Source organism: Catharus ustulatus, chromosome 2, assembly GCF_009819885.2.
Source record: "Catharus ustulatus isolate bCatUst1 chromosome 2, bCatUst1.pri.v2, whole genome shotgun sequence".
Lineage (NCBI taxonomy): Eukaryota > Metazoa > Chordata > Aves > Passeriformes > Turdidae > Catharus > Catharus ustulatus.
This window is the reverse complement of record NC_046222.1, coordinates 28850180-28873270: the sequence shown is the minus strand read 5'-3', so window position 1 is coordinate 28873270 and position 23091 is coordinate 28850180.

Here is a 23091-nt window from a genome sequence, read left to right as displayed (position 1 = left end):
TTAGCAAACCATGCCTGTGTGTGCAGAAACATGTACAAAACCCAGACAAAGGCAATTTTCTAAATTGTTTATTGCAATTACTTCGGCAGTCCTGATTAAAAAAGGTATTTAGCAAGGTATGTGGAAACATGAAATTTAAAAACAGCTGTGGTTCTGTCTGACTTCTCTAAAAAATGTTCAGGAAGAAGTAAATATCCTAATTTTCAGGATTAACCTCCCACTGCAGATTAGCAAGGGTTACAAACTTCACCAAAATCAGCCCCATGTGTCCCCTGTTGGTCACTTTTGGCAGAGATAAACACACAGGCTGTGTACACAGAGTCAAGCTGTCAAGCTACAGGCACCCTGCTTCTCACTGACTGAAGTACCTGTGTTTGCATTTGAAAATTAGGACTCACAATTCTATGTTAGTAAAGAGCCTAAGACTCATTGGAAGAGGAAGAAGAAATGCAACTGATTTCTTCAGTGTTGCTCTGTCTGCTCTGACAGGCATTAGGTAGCAGGGCATGCAAGTAGCCCAAACCTACTTTTTCTGACTTCAAGAATTGTGCTGATAGCACAAGTCTTCATATATACACTGTGACATTTTTTAAACCATCTATCACAACTTCTGCTTTTCTAACTTTTAGGAAGGTCAAATTCATCAAGCACAATTAGATAAAACAAGTCCTCTCATGACAGAATAAACAGGAATTTTAAACAAACCAGACCCAGTCCTATCTTCCAATGAGGACCTCAGTTCAGACTTACTTTTGGGTTTCAGGGAAAGCTGCAGGGGGTGAGAGCCTCTCCTTCAAGCTTGCCTGCAAAAAGGATTTTGAGGAAGTCTTTTCAGTGAGTATCTTCTGTTTCTTCTGCAGTCAATAAGCAACCACCAGAGATTAAAGCTCAATCCTGTGGTAAACTTTGTACTGTTTGTGTAACACTAACTTTGTTTTGCTATTGGGAAATTGAAAATCCCTCCTAAAAACATGCATCACCTCATCAGCATTGTGGTAGCTCAGGACAGAGCCCCGTAGCCGAGCTCTTTGGCAGTGGCTGATGTCTATGCGTTCATTTAGGCAAGCAACAGTATTTCAGGGGTTTTAATGAACCTCTAAACTGTTGGTATTTTGCTGCTTCATCCTCCCAAAATGATGATTCACAGGCAGTGTGAGTAGTTGCAACTCCCAGCTAAAAAGCCTGGACTCTTCACTAGCACATGGGAGATAATTTTGCTTCCTGTAGTGTATTTTATGGTCTTCTGCCATTTTTAATGGCCTGTAAGTGCTCTCATCAAGACTGAGGTACCAACAAATTTATGGTATTAATTTCAATTGATTTGCAAGATATGAAAAATAAACACTGGACTATTTTATCTGGCTTTTGGCTTCTTTTAGCCTTTAGGGTTCATTCCTTCAGTATTTTCATGCAAGTACAAGAGCCTGACGTTTTGATTTTTGCTAACTGAGAAATGAGATATTATGGTGGCAGGTGCACAGGACAAGGCAGAAAGTTTTAAAACTTTCCTGAAGTACCGATGGCCTCCCAGCTCAAGCAGTCCAGATGGGGCAGTGAATGAACTTCTGCTTTGGGAAAAGCTGGAAGCTAAACAGAGCTGCACCCTCATGACCTAGTGTTGAACTAGCTAGTCTGGTCCAGGAGTGCAGACCTGACATTCATGACATCAGAAATTGCAGGTCACTGACACCATCTGTGCAGCTGTAGTGACCACCCATTCTTTCTGTTAGATGCATTCACAAGACCCTGACCAAGTTCAACCAGACATGGTCATCTCTCCTACTGTCTTTTGAAACTGCTTTCAATTCAGCCCTTGGAGTTCATTATCTGCTGACAGCACTGTGGAACTGGTTTCTGGCATGGATGGCTGTGGATACAGGTGTCATGAACTAGACAAGGCGTGCACAATTAGCTGGAGTTCCCACAAGCTCCTTGGTTTGCTTCCCTGCCCAGGATAAGCTGTGCAACAGATGGTCTTCAGGTCACTCATGAAGAGAAAAGTGCTCTCTCTATGTGCTCAGCCCAGAGCATCCCTGGGAAGGCAAGGAAAATCCCGCCCTCGTTCTTCCTCCACTAGATGTCGGGTTTGGGTCATATATATCAATCTCTGCTGGTAAAAGCAATGAAAAGCACTCAGTACTTGCTGGCCTTCAAGGCACTACGGCCTTAAAACTGCTAGGTTCACATCACCAGAGTACTGCTAATATGGAAATCGTCACTCCCTGTGCCTTATTTTTAACATTTTCTGGTGCACAGCACAGCAATAAATGTAGCTAAATCTGATCTGGCCTGATCTTTGTTTCAGCCTACAAGTTGTATTCAGGGCTCTCTGTCATATTTCTCATTATGTTGATCTCAGGTCTTCCCTACTTTAGGGATGCACATTGCAGCCAATTCAGCAAACCATAAAGTTTCTGCTTTCATGATTATCATAATTTTACATGAATTAAAAATAGTCTGTGACTATTGTATTTTGGATCAGGAGAGGGGAAAAATCTCTGTGTTTATGCTGTGGCTTTTAAGAGCCTGTGCTTTGCATCTAGATACATTTTCTTCTTTCAGCAATGGACTCAAATCAAAGTAGCAGTGGCTTCTTATTCCAAAAGTGCTATTTTCTGTGATACTAGTAATACTCCTGATTTAGCTGTGAAGCTGTAATCTGAGAAAATCAAAATTTTCCACAGACATAATATCTTTTATCATCACCTCTGCATATACTTGAAAAAAAGTGGACAAGTTTTAAAATCCTGGAGCCTTTTCATTGGAGTAGAGTAAAAAATTTTTAAAAGACTCTCTAAAATCTTTGTTGGAAACCTAGCTGTCTTCTTTTGAAAATTAAAGAAAATAGTATAGGAAATAATTACACATCTGGTCTCCACCCTTGCAGGTGGAATGTCAAGCAGTCAACAACCAAAGCTTGATTTTTGCACAGATCTGTGTAGCTTTTGCAGCTGCTCACTTTTCAATGCTAACATAGTCAAAGGCTCATGAGTCCAAACACAAAGATCCTCTACAAATATGTGCTCCAGTTCCTATTGCAGTCACAATGCTCCTTCCTCCAGCTTGTATTTGTTTGCTTTTCACAGATGGCAAATCACCATGGTCAAGCTTACATCTCTCTCCCTGATGTATCCACTAGTTCTCAATTCAGTCTGGGGCTTTAAAAATACTTTGGTGAGGAATCTGATGAATGCCAAGCAATGTAAATAATTCAGATCACATAACAGTTTGCATACAGTCACCATTGTTTCTCCTTATCAAATGTCTTTCTTGGGCATATGGCTCATGTTTGAAAAGAAAATGCTTTCTCCTTGCATGTCAGTCATGCAAGAAAGTTTTTCCCAAATTGAATACTTAAATAGCAATCCCTCTGTTACAGGTGGAGAACACAACAAATGTTGTATTTAACATTGCCTAACAGTTCTGATGATAAGATCTATTTTTTGGGTAACTTAATTTTTTTCATATTTTAATCATTCTGTGCTGAAATTTTCCATTCTTTTTCTCTGTGTTGGGCTGAATTTTAATTTGGGAACATTTTACTGAAAGTTGGTCAGCAACTTCCAAGAATGAGGTTAGTGAAAAATATGGTTGGTCTGTGCTGAAAATATGCTACAGTGGTTTCACTGCAGTTCAGTGCTTCATGCAGGGGCTTGAAATTAGTGGGGCTTGATCCCTGGAGACATCAGACTGTACTTGATGGCCATATGAAAATCCTGTCAGATCTGACCCAGCTGTAAATCATTGCCTTCCATTTGCATATGGTCTGCAGAGCTTGTCTGAAATCCAGATGTTACCTTTGCTGAAGACTTGCTGGGTGCAGAGCATGCTTCTGCCATAGGCGCTCAGGCCCAAATATGAACAGAGGGCAGAGAGGTGCCTGTGCCCCACCCTCCCTCACCCTGTGCCACCAGAGTTGGATGCAGCCTTAAACAGCACTGAAGGGGAGGGGGAAGAGAAAAATAACAGCTCAAAAAAGGACCTACAGGACAGTATCCAGTGACACGCAGGAAGGGATACGCAGAGGCAACAGGTCAGAGACAGAGCAGGTGGGAGCAAAACAGGCATATCCTGGGATGGCAGGGTTTTAGGAGGGTTAAAAGTATCAAGAGAAGGGGATAAATTTGGGAAAGAGGCAGAAGGGGACAGCCTTTTAGTATTCTTTTCTAGTGTTCTCGGAGACTACCAAGTATTTGCTGTTCTTTCTGCAAAAACCTCTGCCTCCAAAAACCAGAAAATAACTTGATTTATGCTCAGCATTCATCTGAAATTTTTTTTGTGGTATTCTTCCTTTCATCTCATCCTTACAATTTCCTTTTTCTTTCCTCCTTTCCCTTCCCCCCAAAAAGCCCAGTAGAATTCAGGAGCATATTTCTATGTCCTACAGTGGAAGTCTTTTCTGTTGTATTTCTTCAGATGAGGAAGATCTGGAGTGCTTTGTGGCATTGAAGAGAGATAATACAGTCTTTTTCCCTGGTTACCCCCTTTCATAAAAGATCTGGAGCTGTAAACTCTGACAACAGCAATGCTTGGGTAAGTCAAATAGGCTGGGAGGAAAGATCACATCAGTGTTTGGATGTAGGAGACCCAGGTGGGTCACATGAGGAGTGATGACCTGCAGGTAGCAGGGAAGGTGTGTGCAAGTGGAGTCACAGGTTGAGCAGACCATAACAAAACATCTAAAAAATGGATTTCAGAGAGCAGATGCAGAGTCATTGAACTGTTTCTGGGAAATGCTGAAGGAGAGAGGACAATGACTGTATATTCTCAGCATGAAAACATATACCCCTCAGGTACATATCTAAGGCTACTTTCAGGCAAAGAACTCCACAACTAAGTACAGCTTATAGCATTTATGAAAAATAGGGGTAAAGTGTGAGGTGAACAAGACCAGAGCTGGGGAGGAAGGTCTACAGAAGTTGTTTCCCAAAACACCTTTTTGTTGTCAGCAGCTGCTGCCAAAGCTGTCGCCAAAGACACTGAGCTCACACAGAGTGGAGGACAGAGGAGCTCAGACATGACCCATCTTGGGGTTTTCACCTTGATTTCCATGGACAGCTGTCCCTCTTGAAGCCAGGGAGTCAGAGGCAGCTGGATATGACATTAATGATGATATACCCTAATGTAGGTTTAGCTATGGATTATATTGTCTATAGCCTTACCTGGTCTGTGGGGCCAGCTAGGCTGTATAGCTATGGCCTTCCTTCTTTGCTTTGTTTTTAAAGTACCATGGTGCTGGCAGTGAAAGTAGTAGCTCGCTCAAATCCACAGAGGACAGCAAAACCAGAAACAAGAGGTACTTTGGACCAGCCCCTATCTGAGTCAAAGAGCACTCTGCTCTTGATGTCCCCCTTCCTTTTTATCAGCTGGAAAAAGTCCTAGTAGCTTCTATTTGCAGTGGGAGTGATCCTGCTATCAGCAGCACTGTTTGGGAATCTCTGAGGACTAAATCTTCATACCCATTGGATAACATTCACAGAAGAATAGAAAAGTAGGCTGGAGAGGAGAAGCCATCTAGTCCACTCCAGTTCCTGAATTCAGATAGTGCCTTTCTCCACTCACAGAGATGCCACTTCCTCCAAAGAAAACCAGTTTCATTGATACGAGGAAAATTTACAGATGTTTCATCTGGATCTCCCTTCCTGTAATTCCAGTTATTTTCCACCCATAATGGCTTTTGGGTTTTTTTCCACCCATAATGGCTTTTGGGTTTTTTTCCATCCATAATGTCTTTTGGGCTTTTCATCATGAGCCATGTTTTCTAGACTTCTGGTCATCCCAAGTTCTATCCTCTGACTCTCCAGCTGTTCAACATCCTCTCTTAATTAAAGCACCAGGAACTGGACATGATCTTTCAACTGAGTCCTCTCCTGGGGCCTTCATACAGAATGAAGGAGACAGATTTTGCCAATACTACTGTTTATTCAGCTGTGATGATAGATAGTATTTTTGCGTTCATTACTCAGCAGTATGTTCCTTACTTATTTCTTCAGATGTGCCATTCCATCCTATGATGAAAAGAGGAACAAACACTTTTGTTCATCTCTTCCAAACAAAGAAGTAGTCTTATCTCTTCTTCAGCTCAGATAAGAGTCAGGCCAAGGGCAACAGAAGTCTCAAATCTCACCAATCAACCACCTAGTGAAGAACTCTCATTTTTTGCTAAAGATGTTGAGAGGTGGCAGAATATGTAAAAAGATTCCATCCCAAATACATGAGAGAGACACCCTAATAAATCCAAGAAGTCACCTTAGAGAAAAAGACTCAGAGAAAATTGATATGGTATAAAGGAGGCCTTTGAGCAACAGTCTCAAGAACAATCTCTATCATGAAAGATCCACTTCAGCCTTGAGATTTCGTCGTGGTAGAAGGGCAGAAAATAAAGGAGATTTTCATGAATCTCAGTGTTTATGAGACTGTGGATTCAAAACTACAAATGAGGGGCTACTTTTACCCGTGAGATGGAATTAGTGCTTAAGCTGAGCCTAGGGCTCTGGAACACCAGAACTGATGCCTTCAGGAAAGCAAACCTCCACTGGTGTATTGGAAGTTGGCTTGTATACTATTGCTAATGTCTAGACTCCCAGCAGAGCTTCAGTCTCTCTTGAAAGTAGATAATTTTCTCTCAAGAGGCCACAATATGGGATCAGAGGCTGCCCCAATCCCCACCAGCCCACTACAGAGGCATTGTTCCGGCTGACACTGACTCTGAGAGTGGGGAAGCAGCTGAGTTGAGGCAGTATGACTCTGCTTGCCCACTCATCTGTGGCAACATTCCACTGAGGGTTTTCTCTGTTTTGCAGCAACTTTGCATGAAGCTTTCAGCTTGGGACACACTTCAACCTCTGGATTCCTCCCTGCAATGCTGCTGTCCATCTCATGAACAGCTGGTGATTGAAAGCTAAAGGCAGAAGATGTTGTTTTCCTCACAAAACTTCATCTAGGTTTTCCAGATTATTTCTCCAGGTCATCAAGATCATTTAAAGTCATTTAAAACCCTTTCAATATATTCTGTGGGGGTTTTTTTCCATGTTATTTGTTTAATTTAAAAGTTAGCAATAGAGATCTCAATCTCCGAGTTAAGTCTGAATATCAAGGACTACTCTCCAATTATATTTTTCAGTCAGTAATGCTCCCAACTGCTGAAAATAGTACACAGACAGTAGTTCCTCAGCATGCTTCTTAGAAACTCATATGAGACAATGTTCCAAGCCTCACTAAAGTTAAAATAGTCTTTCTGCTGTTCTTCCCTAGCAACAGGTCCCATCACAAGTACATATTAAATTGGTTTGGTATAATTTGTTTTTAATAAATGCACCCTGGTTGCCACTCATCTTGTAGTTGACTTCTGGAGGCTCAACTATTGCTTCCCCTGCCCCCTCATTACTGAAAAAAGAGATATAAGAGGCAACACATTTATCTCTGTACCTCACGGTTCCTCAAAGATAGCATCTAATAGTGCTGGCATTGCTTCAGACAATCTTCCCAGTATCCTAGCAGGAATTTCATCAAGTCCAGCTGATTTGAAAACATCCAGTCTCTTTCACTATATTGCTTGGTCTTGCATCAAATTGAAAACATTCTCAGACATTCTCAGAAAAATGAAGGCCCAAGACAGTAATTTTGAAATTAAAATATTCCCCAACAGGCTGGAAAACCCAGGTAGTTAGGGTAAGCTGATAGGTGTGGAAAAGGCCAGGCTCAATATGAGTATCCTTATGAGATAAAGAATGGGAAAGTTCTGAATCCTCAAGAAAATCACAATCCAGAAGATGCAAGTAATCCAGCAGGCAAAGGAAAACAAACATAATGAATTTTATAGAAGGTGCCAATAAAAGAACCAAAGCAGTGGTACACTCACTTCTTCTTTTGAAATCTCTAAAAGGTAGGAGATAGGGAATCAGAATGTTTGATATGAAGTGCATACACTGATCAACTGTATATATTGGAAACCTGGAGCAAAGAAGACTATCAAAAGGACACTAAACACAGGACATAAAATACAGAGATAAACTGTGAAGGAGGCAGAGCATTGTTCCACCTAACTGAAGGCTCATTATCAAAACAAATTTACAAGTTCACCATCTCAAGTTACATGAAGTCTGTAACGGTTGAAATTACAGGCCTAAAATGGAAGATTATTGTTATGATAGATAATGTCACTGACCCAGGATAGCAAAATGCCTTGAATTTAATGCACTGTAAGAAATCAGAGAAGCAGGAAAAACAGTAGCAATGGGAGACATCAACAGCCCTCCTGTACACTGACAAATGTCATACCAGATGAAAGAGAGATGACGTTTTTGGGCTCTGTCAGCAATTATTCAATGGAGCATCTGGTCTGAGCCCACAGGAGCAAAGGCAGTCCTCAGCTTTGTGACTCTGGCCCTTCTAATGGAAGCTCCACTCTGTGACAGCGACCACAGAGGGTTCAGCTTCACCAGCCCTAGAGGAGCACTGCAGGCCAAATACACCAGTACCATTGTCCTCCACTTCAAGAAAAGCTATACAGGAATGAGGGAGCTTGTTAAAAAGAATCTAGAAAGGTCAGCAAAGAAAAATTCTAGCAAACAGCATGGAAACTTCTGAAGAACACCAGACTGGAAGCATAACACTGCTGCGTATGACCTATTGAGAAAGGCCGGAGAATGGATTAAAGGAGGCCAGCACATATGAACAGCCAAGTAAGCAAGTTTATTAGCAGTAAAAAGGCATTTTCCAAAAAGATGTCTATTGTATCCAAACCAATAAAATGAAAAGAATAGTGTTGTCAGGCAAATTAAAAGCAAAAATCCTAAAAGAGTCTGAGGAGAGCTAGCTAAAGAAATCAAAACTAGTACTTCATCAAAAATGTCTGGAGAAAAATCTTGCTAGGGGCTCTGCATGGCCAGCTAATGATTAGGCAAAAATCAGAGACAATTAAGCCATTTTGCAGTGCTTTTCACTGAGAAGAAAAGGGGAAAAGTTTTCATATGGCAGAAAATGCAGAAGATATTTCTGAAGTCAAAGTAATTGTGGAAGAGATTTTATTTCAAATAGACAAAGTGAAATATTACAAACTGCTGGAGTAAGATGATACCTAGCAGAAATCGAGGATAGAAACCCTGAATTACTATTCACGTTGTGCGGCCTTCCGTTTGGAACCTCTTTGGGACTTGAAGACTGAAAAGTGACATTTGTCAATGTTTAAAACAGGTCCTGGGGAACATCCATGGAAACACAGTTCTTATGCTTCACAGTACTTTTTAACCCTAGAAATGTGAACAACACAGCTCCAGAAGATCAGGACATGCTTGTGTTAGAGGGCAAATTCTGCTGTTTACAGATCATTAGCATCTAGAAGAAAATTCATTCTTCATATGTGAAGAAACAGTGAGTCAAAACTTCCAGTGAGTCAAAATCTTTGTGTAAAGAGAAATCTCCTCTGAGAGGTTTCCTTGGATATCTCTGAAGTGATCAGCATCAGATTGTCAAAGACGGTCCTGTAGACAGAATCTGTTTTGAAATGTCCCTCACCAAAGCCTGCTAAGTACACTAAGTAACCAATGTATAAAAAGGAAGTTCATGAAAAAGAATTAATTGAAAGAAAGGAAATAGAGAGCAGTGATAAATATTTTTCATAGCAGATTCCTCTGGAGAAGCTGAACAAGGATCTGTGCCAGAGCTAAAAGTATCCTTGATTAAAACAGTTTTCATATACCTCCTTCTTACATAGAACTGTTTGGGTTGGAAAATACCTGTAACAGTTCCTCCAGTAAAATGCTGTGGGAAACGTGTTAAAGACTGTCAATATGGTGTCATTAGCCCTTTGAGTGACCAGTCTAAGGTAGCACCATAGCTACATTCAGGCCAGGAGAAACAAGTCTTGCAAGAGTCATCCTCTATCTTTCCTACCCATTATCAGAGTCCCCTTGCCATCAGACTCTTCAGAGTTCCTTCTTGGTCGAAGTATGCAGTAGAAGGTACTGAGATGTCTTCTCTCTAACTAGACTTTCCAATTCCTCTATTTTGCATTTTTATAAATGCGAAGATGAACATTCTTTATAAACACAACCTGCAAATAAAGGTTTTAGTTCACACCTCATTCCTTAAATATTGACAAATATTTTAACAGTTTGCAGCTCTCTAGGCACAACCACACTTCTTTGTTAAGCTTTCATTAGGATCAGTTCTACTGTTCAGCCTGTGTTTCCTATTCAATTTGATCTGACCATGCCAAGGTGTCATCAATATAGTTCCAGCGCTAGGCTCCTTTCTATTTTACCATCCATCTCCTTCTTTATCCAGATTTTCCTGTTTTCTTCATATCTTTTCTTCATACATAGTCTTTATGGAAAAAAAAAAAGGAAAAAGAAAAGAAAAAAAATGGGTGTTTACTTGCAAACTATCCAAAATTATGAACTCTGAAGGAACAGTAAGAATTCCTTGGCTTTTTTTGTTGTCTTGAATGGATTTGTCTTCCTGAAACTGGGCATGAATTTGTCCAATTTAAGCTCCTCTCCTGCTAGATTATTAAAGAGCTTTTCAGAATGTAGTATCTGCTACAAAGAGAAATTTGAATGACTGCAGCATTTCCAGTGAGGTTTTTATTTTTTTATATGTACCATTTATTTCTCATCATTTTATTTTAGGGCAAATGAAAGCTTGGGGGGGGCGAGGGGAAGCAATCAGTCTTCTTTGATTAAGGGTTATCATTCCCTCTGGTGAATTTGTGGAGAGTAGGAACAGAATAAATTTCTCTTCATTCCCTCACTGGGAATATTAAATGCAATGCAGTTAATTTGTCTATGAATTAAATTCCCAGCTCTTTTTCCAGCTCTTTAGTTCTGGTCTTATCTTTTATTTTACTACAGCAGGGGAAGATGAAGTACTATGCTAACTGAGGTATAGTAGAGGGAATAAGCTTTGTATTCCGCTTGCTTTTTCTGGTATTGAATAGGCAGAAAATAATATATGTGGTTGCTCTAGGAATCAACTTCTTAATCAGTCTTCTCAGCCTATTAAAAAAAATCTCCTTTAGATAGAATACTTAAAACAAAATTGAATCATTATTTTTCAAATGTAGTGTTCTATCAACATTTACACAGATTTCTTGCATATCATTTCTGCTGGCTCCTGTTAGCCAGAAGGGTCTATGGCAGAAGCTTTAAAAGCAGCCCCTTTCAATGCCTTTTCATGGAGGTATACAGCCTTGGAAAGGTTTGTGAGGGGCAGGTGTCAGTATCTATAAAAGGGTTCCTCAGGCTGGCCCAAAGGACACCAGAACTTCTTTTCTGTGCCTTGATTCCCTGTAGCTCTTCCTGCTCTGCTCCTTCCAGAAGCAAGGGCAGTCCTATCCTCCAATCAAGTGCGTGTCCTGATGGAAAGGATTATTTCTTGAAAGTAACAAAACTTACAGAGTAAACAGATTCTAAACTGGCAGAACAACATATCTGCTTGCAAAGAGGACCCACTGATAGTCCTGTACATTCATCTTATCTCCATTTCTCTGTCCCAAGGGCTTTATAAATGTTCAATGGATTTTCCAGTTCAGTTGTTCTTCAAGCCTGAAGTTGCCCTGTTAGTTTGGATGCTGGTGGGAAATGTTGCTAGTTTGTTGGCTACTGCATTGCTCTCCTGCTTACTTTTTGTCCATCAAGGCCAATTCTTTCCCCCATGAAAACATTATAATCTCAAGTATAGTAAATCATCTCACTAATAATATCATCATAAAACTATAATATCACATTATTCTTAATTAATTTACAGTGATTTCACATTTTTCACCCAGGAAGAGAAGAAGATATACAGCTTTTCTCAGAGCAGAATTAAAATTGGAGTCCAAGAATGACCCTAAGGTAAATTTTAGATGAAACCAAGATCTACTTTTTATCCTTAATGTCCCATGTTTGGACTGTATTTTACATGTGACAGAGGGAGCAATTAACAAACTTATACCAAGTTTAACAATTTATTGCCCATTACTGAAGAAAACAAAACAAACATGACTGAATATGTTTGTTATATTTACATGTGAATTGTTCATTATGCAAAATATTTCTTGTCCTATTTACTAGTAAGAGTTCACTAAAAGCTATCTTGATATGGAACTTGGTGCTTCTAGAAGACTTTCTATGATCTGCTGTTCTACTTTTTCCTTTACACTTATATCTGTCTGCCAACCCACTAATTAAATGGACTACTCCATAAATATTTATTTATTTATTCTATTTTATATAGGTTTGTAGTTGTACTTGAACTACAGTTTTCCCCTACAAGCTTTCTTAGGTGTCTGAGGAAAGCAAGGACTTTGTGGCTAGGAACTGGCTGCAAAGCATAGATAATAAATTCTATACTCTCTATCTCACGTTTAGCAATTCACTTATCTGGATATTCTTTCACTTGGGGCTTATATTTTTATCAAGGGACAATGTCCTGCAGAATATGATATTTATGGCATCCAATAATGGTGTAGGACCCTTGACAGAATGCTATTGGCAAGTAGTCACCTTCTTGTCAACACTTTAAATTTTTTATCCTTATCTCTAGAAATTTTGGCATGTCTGTCTGGCCTGGCCTAGGCTTATCACACCCTAGATTTTAATCAGACTGAAAGATGGAAACTGATGCAATACTGGTGGGTGATCTGGCAAAGTAGAGAGAGCACAGATCTATTCTCGTCCTTCTGGGTTCTTGAGCATTGTTCTGGTACCTTGGCAAGACACCACTTGTGGGTGATGTGGATAATGCTGTTTCCTGACAAGATATATTCAACAAGCAGTGTTGAATCTCCACTATCAGCCTCTTTATCTGTGGAATCCATCAGGTGTTTTCTCTCTACCTGCTCTTCTCAAAGTTTATGCACTCAGTCCTTATGTCTGTGTTCTCTGCAGCCCAAGTCCTGAAATAATCCTGGGAAGTACAGGGCAGAATCACATCAAGAAGTGACCATCCTCAGCGGAAAATGGATCCTTGTGAAAAATGTGGAAGAAGATGCCTTTTTGCAATTTAGAGGAAATGAAGGGAGAATAAACCGTCAGGTCAGTCAATAGTGACGTGCTTTGGAGGAACTTCTTGAAATGGAAGTTTGAATGCATCTTGTGTGGCTTAACATCTGCTAGAGTGGAAAACTTGGCTGATAGAATTGGTCTGAATAACATTTGCATATGAGTCAAACATATTGTATTTATTTGATCTAGTTAGGCTCCATGACTTAGACCAGAGGAAGAACCAAACAGAAGTTTTAAAAAAATTAATAAAATAAAATGGTGTCTGTTTCTATTCTCTGGTATGTTCAGCACACTTAAGTAGCTGTCTTGTCTTTTTATGAAAAACATATATGTATTTTAAGTCCTTTTCTCCACCTATCCTTTCCTCAAAGAGGCAGAGTCTGGGTTTATCATTTCCTGCTACAAGCAGGCCTATGACACAGGAACAGGGGCTCAAAAATTATGTTCGGAAAATAAAATGAAAACACTTTAAGCAATCTATCCTCTGCTCATTACAAGGAATCCATATGCTTGGAGATCCAAAGCCAACTTCTTCCCTTTTCTGATTCACACAGAGGACATTCACAGCAACACAGCATTTCAGTACAGTGAATACAGACGTACAAGTCATGCTGGCAACAGTGGATAGTGAGAGCCCCAAATCTCTTTTGTGGAACACATATGAACAACACCAAGGTGAAAGTAGAGCAGTTAATACTGCTTTAATACAGCAGAAGCCTACTCCCAGAGCCTGTTACTCCCTTACACTTAGATCCCTTCCATTTGCCCATCTTGACAGTACGAGGACAACTGATGCTGGAAGAATATAGGCTCAGTATGTCAGCCCAACAAAAGGAGATTAATAAGTATCATACAGATGGTGTGTGCTTAGAGGAGAGGACAGGATGGAGACACTCTCCTTACAGATGGACCAAAGTTTAACCATTTGTGCACTTGGCTTCAGACTAATTCAGAAGAGAGATGTGGTTTTATTTAGGGATGTAAGCTGCATCACAAAGACAGAACGTCTATTAGTTAATGGCTAGTATCAGTTTTCATGCCTTTTAGGAAAATAAATATTTTAAATATCAAGGTCTTTTTCTTTCATGTGTGTATCTATTTCTCTTAAGTGCATTCCACTGCTGTCTGTTCTCCTCTGCTCTAGTCTGCAAAAGATTATACATTATTTTGTCTGATGTCCACCTCCAAGCCCTCAGTTGTGAAAGGTGGTCTTGGTTCACCACAGGTCATAGTCCATAATTATTTCATAATTTCTACTGCCTTTGAGAGAGGATTTCACATTGGAAGACTGGGTACTCAGTTTCACAAAGACCGTGAAAATTATGGTACAGCAGGGATCAAGCATTTCTCTAGGAAATGTGGACTAATTCAAGAAAGAGAGTATGAAACTGTGACAGAGTAAATACTCCACCTGCCTACACATAACTGGGACTGATATGGAAGCACAGAAGCAGGCCTGTCTGGCATGACCAGAGAAGCTTCTGAGATCACCCAAACTGCAAGCTGGAGTCTGAAATACATCTGGGTGATATGGAGAGTTATTGTTTGATTCGCCAGAGATGCTCTCCCCCATTCCAACTGCCCATCATCTCATTTCCTCCCCATCAGTGCTTGTGGTATTTGGAGCGTGTTCTACATATGAGTGCTTTCTTATTTGTTTCTCTGCAGGTTTTATTAGTAAGGCATGCTACTATTTTGCCCCTGTGATGGGGAATACACACACTTCTCATCTGCCTCGCTCAACTTTGTTCTTTTTCCAATCCCCAGTCAGCTGACATGACTAGGGCAAATAGTCTTGCCTCCTCTTCTATGTATTTTTTCCGCTTCAGCTCTTTGCATTCATTAGACATCAATATTAGTTAGTGACGTCTTTTTGCACTGTCACAAGTTATAGAAATGTCCAGGTGAAGAGGCTGACAGCACAGGTGGATTGTATACTGTTAGAGAGAAACAGTGTCTGTGAATTTAGGAGAACTATCCACAGGTTAGGACCAGCTGCCGGAATGGGACTGAATCCCTTGAAAAAACACTGACAGAATTTATATGTGGTAGATAATTCCACCACCTTCAATTTTTTGTTGTAAGGATACCAAATGTTAATGAAACTAGCAGACTTTGTTTTTCCAGAACTAACAAAAGGATCTAAATAGTAGCTAAATACTGTCTGGAGGATGTTGGCATCAGTCAGGTGGTGGAGAGACTGAACAGCTTGAGGGACATCAGAGAGGTAGCTCAAGAATTTTTATTTCCCATCTCACATACAAAGATGAATAACCCTATATTGACCTCTGGCATCATCTGGTGGCAAAAAAACAGGACAGAAACTCAAAGAGTTTTCACCATATGAAGCTTATCTGTCTTTAGCATGTGTTCTTTTGAGTGCAGACTTCATAAGTTTTGTCATTTTCTGTGAGTTTAAGCCTCCCTGCAGAAATGGCCATGTATTCACATTCATCTGTATATCTGATGTGGGTCATCTGAGTCTCTGACAGTTAAGTGGTTAAATTCTCTGTAGGCACTTCAGCATTATGACTCTTCTATATTAAAATCATTAGAAACGAGAAAAATATTTACCTTTATCAAGCTTAATGAATAGGTAGGTTTGTAATCACTTGCCTGCTGCTGAGGCTTCTGTGCCTGACACTAGATTAACTCTCCAACTTTTATAGTCATCTGTTTAGAGGTGTTTAGCTAAACTGAGTAGATACATCAAATGTTGCTTTCACATTGTTCTTTGAGAACAATCTGTTAGACCTCAAGCAGCTGGGGTCCAGATTGGGAAGAAGATGCCTACAGCAACTGAGTGTGTCATTCTATATCACAGGCTTCACAGAATGTGTCAAAGGGAGCTGGCATTCAAGATATGCAAGGGACATAGGGATTCAATCATACACTGCAGTTTCAGACAACCCAATTGGAAAGAAAGAAGGAAGTGACATTTGTGCTATTATCTAGGAATGGTTAAAAATACTTTGAAGTCAATGGAAAGATTTTCACTGAATTCCAGAGCTCTGAATCAGGTCCTCATAGTCTTACACAGAATGACAGGGAACTTTCATCTTCAGGATTTCATTTCAAGGGACATGGCATTAAAGGCCTTGACTAGCTGTAAAGGCCAGGGTATCTTTAAAAATTAGAGAAAAAATGTTTAGAACTTCATGGCAACTTCACCTGTTGTATACTAAGCAACAAAAATCTAGACACTTATACTGAGATACATACATCTAAACTGAACTTCTATATACAGTAATTTCACAACCATAAGGTGCACCGGACTATAAGGCGCACCCGCCAGGAGTCGGCAAATTTCACAACTTTGTAGATCACATAAGGCACACTGGACTATAGGGCGCACTTTTTTTTTGCAGCAAGGCTCCGCCCCCAGCTCCCCCCACATGGTTGCTAGCTGAGGCCCCGCCTCAACCCGGCAGCCATGGGCCCCCGGGCCCACCTGTACCTGACGGGGCTGGGCTATGCCTGCCGCCACTCCGTGCAGCATCCCTGGGGCCGGGCTATGTCCGCCACCGCTCCGTGCAGCGTCCCCGGGGCCCCGCTGCTCCTGGAGTTCCCTGGCGCTCCAGGTGATCCGATGCCAGCAGGCTCGCCCTGCGCCGCTGCTGCCCCGATGCCAGCGGCTTTCAATCCCCTTGCGGAGGCCGCCCCGATGCTGGTGGGCCCGCCCCGCGGGGCCACCTCCCTGATGCCGGCAGATTTGCCCCCCCGCCCGGGCTGTGCCACCACCCTTTCCCTCCCACGCCTAGCCGCTGCCCCGATGCCACCGGGCTCGCCCCAGCCTGGCACTGGCCTGAATCCTCCACCGGGCGGGCTCTGCTCGGCTGGGGACTGTTGCGGGCTCGCAATTCTGGGGTGGCAAATGTTGCAACTTTGTACATCAGATAAGACGAACTGGACTAAAAGGCGCACTTCCGGCTTCAGGGGAAAATTTTAGTCATAAGGGTGTGCCTTATAGTTGTGAAATTACTGTAACTAAAATAGATATGGAGAGAAAACAAGCTTATAGAGTTAGGCTTGAGAAATGCAAAAACCCTAGAGGTCCAGGGACACTGTGACTACAGAAGATATGCCAAGGGAGAATGGCGCTACCCCAGTATTGCTCCTTCCACACCTTTCTGCTCAGCATTACCCATGTACTTGGCACCTCAACAAAAGGTGTAATTTAATGCTACATGTAGGCTTAAGCTTATACTTAGGGTTAGGATTCAGAAAACTGCAAAGCCCAGAGCTCCAGGGACACTGACACTGGGAAACGCATGCCAACGTGAGCACGGCACTGCCCCAACCTGTCTCCCTCCTTCTATAACTTTCTATTTGGCACCACCCGTGTGCTTGCCACCTCAACCTCACCAAAAGCATGGTTTCACTGCTCCACCTAGTGTTAGGGTAATGCTTAGTGTTAGGATTTAGAAAACTAAAACACTGAGTTCCAGGGACACTGCAAATAGAAAAGGCATGCAAAGGGGAGCGTGGGACTGCCCCATCATTGTTCCTTCCACAGCCTTCTATTCACCACCACCCATGTGCTTGGCATCTCACCCTTACCAAAGGCTGCTTTTACTTCTCTGCTTAGGGTTAAGCATAACATGAGGCTTAGCCTTGAGAAAAGCACAAAGCCTAGAGATCCATGGACATTGCAATTACAGAAGGCATCCAAATGGGAGCATGTCACCTCCTTACATTTAATTGCAATCACTTGTCTTCAGAATTGTTTGATATTTCTCTCCATCAAATTTCCTTTCTTTATGAGTCCATCCTGGTCAGTTTGTTTAATTTTTTTCTCTGACTTTGAGATTTCATTTCCTTTCACAAAATGAAATGCTTTATTTTGTGAAACAAAATGAAATCTTGCGATTTCAATGAGGATCACTTCAGCACACTTTGGCCCATTCCCCTGCACTTCATGTCATCCCATTCCTTTTTATTGTTTTCACTTTTGATGGTTTTTTTGGTTTTTTGGGGTTTTTTTAGCATTTCATTTCATCCATTTCTTCTCCAGTCTCTTTGTTACACTTCATTCCCCGATTTCAATGAGTATTATTTTGGCAAGATTTGATCAATTTCACCACAAAAAAACAACACCCCACTCCCAAAGCCTGCTCTATCCATACCTTTCTTCTTGGCACAACCCATGTGCTGGGCACCTCAGCAAAAGGCTGCTTTTACTGCTCTGCTTAGGAGTAGGCTTGAAAAAAAACACAAAGCCCAGAGCCCCAGGGACACTGCAGCTACAAAAGGCATGCCAAGGGAGCCCAGCACTGCCCCAACATTGCTCCCATACGCATGTTTGTTCAAAGACCTTTGTTCTTAAGCAAATCTGTTCAAAGACCAGCCATTCCACAAACATCCTTAGGGAATGTATCTTAGAATGCATCAGCTGCAACCAAACCAGCCAGCTGTTTGGAATTTGAATAAATGATATTTCCCTAACATTTGAACATTTATCATATAGAGTTTACTGAATGATTTATACACATACATATCTCTATATCTCATATATACATCATATACAGCTCATATATATCATATATCACATTTACAGGTGCAGGCCTTGCCATCTGAGTGATAACTTTTGTTCCTTTTTACTGGATTCACTCAATTTGTAATAACAATCTCTAATGATGCCACTGTAACCAAGCCCAACAGGCAGACACTCCGTGTCCACTGACACAACTCCACTGACTTCAAAGTCCCCAAAACTTTCAGGTGTGGTCACACCAGGCAAGTAGAGAGGGAGTTTACTATCATGTTCTCTCGTGTGGTGCGTTTGTGTATGCATCCCAAACTCTGCTGCTGACACATAGGAAACTCATGTCTAATTTACTGACTTCTCTGAAACTTAGGTCTTTTTCTTAGTCTACTTATTTCCATGGCTCCCTTGGTGAATAATGTGATTTAGATAATTTTCCCCACATGTATATGTATTTATCTTTCTCCAAGCACAATTTCATTTTGCCACCCAGTGACCTTCTCTGATTCTTGGGCTTTTCTCTCTTCCCATCACCCTGAGGTAGTACCCTCATGCCTATAGACATGAGAAAGTTGAGCCTTACCCTCTTGCTTGAAAGATCTAGAAAGTATCAGCATTATTATTCAGTGTGCAATGTGTTGTGCAAAATTCTGGAGAGCTATATAGATTGTAAGCCAGTTTTCAGGCAGTTTTCGGATTGCCTGTTATTGACAAAGCATTTTAAATTGTGCTACTAAAATCAAAAGCCCAAGTCTAGAGTTACAACATGATTGACACAATTACAAAAAAGAGACAGGACAAAGCAGCTTAGCACTGTGGAACCTTATCAGCAAAGCACTCTTAGCACTTCCCAGTCTGGCTGCCTGCAAGCACCTTCTAAAAGTTAAAACTGCCTGAAGGCTGCTCTGATTCATCTCACTGACCTCAGGCAGATGGTAGCCAGACGAGGTGGGGACAGGAAGAATGTGAAGGCATGCTTGCATTGGTGACTGGAGTAGGGACAAAACAGGAAGTAGTGTGATCGGTTTCCTGCACTGCAGGACAGGAACAAGGGGTTCTCAGGGGGCCATGTAAGGCACATTTGGAGCTGGCTCTGTGTTAAAGTTCTCATGTCATATTTGCTCCACCTACTGCTCTGTGTCTTCCCATTCACCTCACATACTGCTGAAATCTATTTTAAAAACTTCTGTCTGACAAAGTCTACTTTCTCTTCATTCTTCCATACTGTAGATCTTTCTACTTATCCTCTGACAGGTGAGATCAGATGCTCAGCATCAAGGCTCAAAGGCAGACAAATGGTGGATATGCTGGATTTAGGCAGTCAAATGATGTATATGCTGTGGAGAAGCAGCTGCAGCAGAAGACAAGATCAGAAGCACAAGAAGTTTGCCAGGAGCCCTTCATAAAGTGGCACAGGTCATAAGGTAGAACACTCTCAACTGCAAAACATGACCAGAGCTTTTCTCCCAGTCTGAATTAGTTTATCTGGACTATTAAATTGCAGGTGTTGTGAGGCTTCCACACAAATTACTGGCACATAGGACTTATGAGTAAATATTTTTTAAACAGAATAGAAATTAGACACAAAGAACACTTTCATTGTTTTTAATAACATTATGATTGCTTTTGTCAGGTTTTTCAGATTTGTTTCTCCTGTTATCATTTATGCATACTCAAACTGCATTTTCAAATGGAATGGAAACTTGCCTGCAAAAAAATCATAACTTGCATCTACCGTAAGTATTAACCAACAGCCAGGCCCAGACAGTAGAACTGGTGATCTGACATCTCCCATTTAAAGCACTGCAACTGCCCCTGGGTGCAAACTTGATGCAGAAACCCAAAGAGGATGAAAAGATGAAGTGACAAAAAAGTGTACAGAAATTGCATTGCAAGAGAGCTGTGTGGAAGGCAGGGGCAAGACAGGGGCAATATAGAGGTTCCCCAATGCAGCAGAAAGGGCAGAAGAGTTGTCAAAGCATGGGGGAGAAAACTGGGAAGGTCAAGCACATGAGATCAAGACAAGGCAAAACTTTGTAGCACCTTTATATTGTGTAAGGGAACACATAGCAAGTTGAGGCCAAACTGCACTTCGAATTTCAATTTTTCCTTGGCTCTTGCTTTTACATCCGCTGCAGAGCTAAGCCCTGAGTCAATCTGTCTTGCAACCAACTCTCCTTGTACCACAGCACAGTACATTGCCTTTTATTGGATTGCGTTTCCTGGCGAGCACATCTGAAATATCCACAAATGAAAACTGAAGTCACTAATTCACAGTAATAGGATCCACATTTCCCTATAACCTCATTCAGTTCCTGATACTGTCTAGATATGTGGTTTCTTCTGTAATGAGAGTGAGTACCTTCATAAGTTTGACTAATTTATGCTCACGAGCCTCTTGTTGAATGTTCAGCGGAACAGCCTTCTGAAAGTATCACACACAGCCACTTTCTCTCCCATCTCCCACTTCAGCAAGGGCTGAAGGTAGCATTCATATTTTAAAAAAAATCTGATAATTAAAGAGTGTACAAAACATAAACAAAGGCTGTGGATGAGTAACCTCAGCTGAGGTATTGTGTGCTCTGTTCCTGGATCCCTGACAGGAAGTTTCTGCTGCTTGTGATCTCTGTTCCCCCTCCTTTTTCTGCCTTTTATGGGCACCCCCACGTTCACTTACACTCTTTATCTTCTTTCCTCACCTGTGCTATCTCTTTTTCCTACACAGCACTCTTTGAATCTCCTCCACTACAATTTTCTATTGTCCCTTCTGTTCCTGATCACTTGTTCTTATTCCTCTCTCCCTGTCCATAATCCCCATTCAGGCTATTAATACCCTGCACCTTCTGACTCTTCCAGTAACCCACCTAACTGCAGCTCCCTTTCTTCTCTCCCACCTTTTATTTTCTCAGGAATTCCTACACCCTTTCTAGGACACTCCTATTTTGCAGCTGCTTGAGCACTGCAATTTCGCACAGCAATCTGCCTTTGCACTCACAGTTTGCTCTGTGGGCCCACCAACAGATTGGAGTCTTCCATAAGTTTCTACCTCAGCTATGTCCATCCATCTCTTCTCCCCACTTTTCCTCACCATTATCTTTTGTTTCCTGCAGTCATCTTTAGTGATAGGTACTCTCCAAGGAGCCACTTTCTTTTGCTTTCCTTCTTTATCCAGTCTTCAATGCCTTTCATCATGGAGTCAATTTGGTACTGTTATTAATCTCTTTCACACACTTATTAATTAAACTGAAAGAGGAATTGTAAAGAATCAAGGCAAGTATGAAGTCCAGTCTCCCCCAGACCTAGGAGATATTTTGGTATGTTTTGCCGTGTGGGTTCACAACATGGCTTTGTTGTGGATGGATGGATGGATGGATGGATGGATGGATGGATGGATGGATGGATGGATGGATGGATGGATGGCTTACCTGTGGTAGAAATCTACAGTTTAAATAAATAAATAGAACCCTCTTGTACAGAATGCCACTTCTGTCCCTCAACTGCAACACTTGTTGAATCACCCTATGACTGCTCAGTGCTGTTCTGCACACGGACACAAACAGATTCTGTGAAAATGAATACAAAACATCACTGGAGAAGCAACTCATCATTCAATGTAACTTAACATTTCTACATTCCCAAATCTCAACATGGCAGATATCCTGTAAGTGCAATACCATAGCAAAAGACAATTGATTTACAGTAATTTCATTATTATAAGCCGCACCATTTTGACTAAAATTTTGGTCTGAACCCGAAGTGCGGCTTATAATCAGGTGCGGCTTATATATGGACAAAGAACAAAAAGTTGCTATTATAGTTTGGAGGACAGCTGTCTGCTGAGAAAGGCAGGAGCTTCTCTTTGAAATGGAGAATGTAAACCCCCTCCCTCCAAATTACTATAATTTTGAAATCAAGGGGCTTTCAGGCAAAGATATGGGAATTAGGAATCTTTTCTAGGGAAATTAAAACAGAAATATGGTACTGCAAAGAAACAAACCCCAAACCATGACAAAGTCAGAGTGCAACCTGACACCCCGTCAGGCAGGTGTTAGTAGCAGTCCCATTAAATGGTGGCTGCAGTCCTCTTGCAGTGACAGATGTGGTTCAGTTGAAGCAGTGCTCCTGTAGAAGGTGCAGTTTCCCTCCGGAGGGCCAGTGGTGATGCGGAGAAATACGGTTTTCCTCTGGAGTCCAGTGGAGAAAGGACTACCTTAAAGTCCCAAAACCTCTGTTTTTCTTTTAGTAAGAAATGTTGGGCTCTTCCCCCTGGCTGGAGTAACTTCCAATGGGATGAAGTAATTTTGTCAGTCACACAGTGGGACTCAATGGCCATTAGCAGAAAATGACTCGCTGGAGGAAGGATGGGTTGTGAAAAGATAAAGAACAATGTCCCACCTGGTTTCAGTTGCTCATTAGCAGAATATCTCCCACGGAGATAAAGATCACTGCCCCCACTCTAACAGATGGTGATAGAATTGATACCTTTTATCACCCTCTGTATTTTAACCTGCAGTTTATAATCAGGTGCGGCTTATATATGACAAAGAACTAAAAGTTGCCGACACCCGGAAGTGTGGCTTATAATCAGATGCGGCTTATAATTGTGACATTACTGTA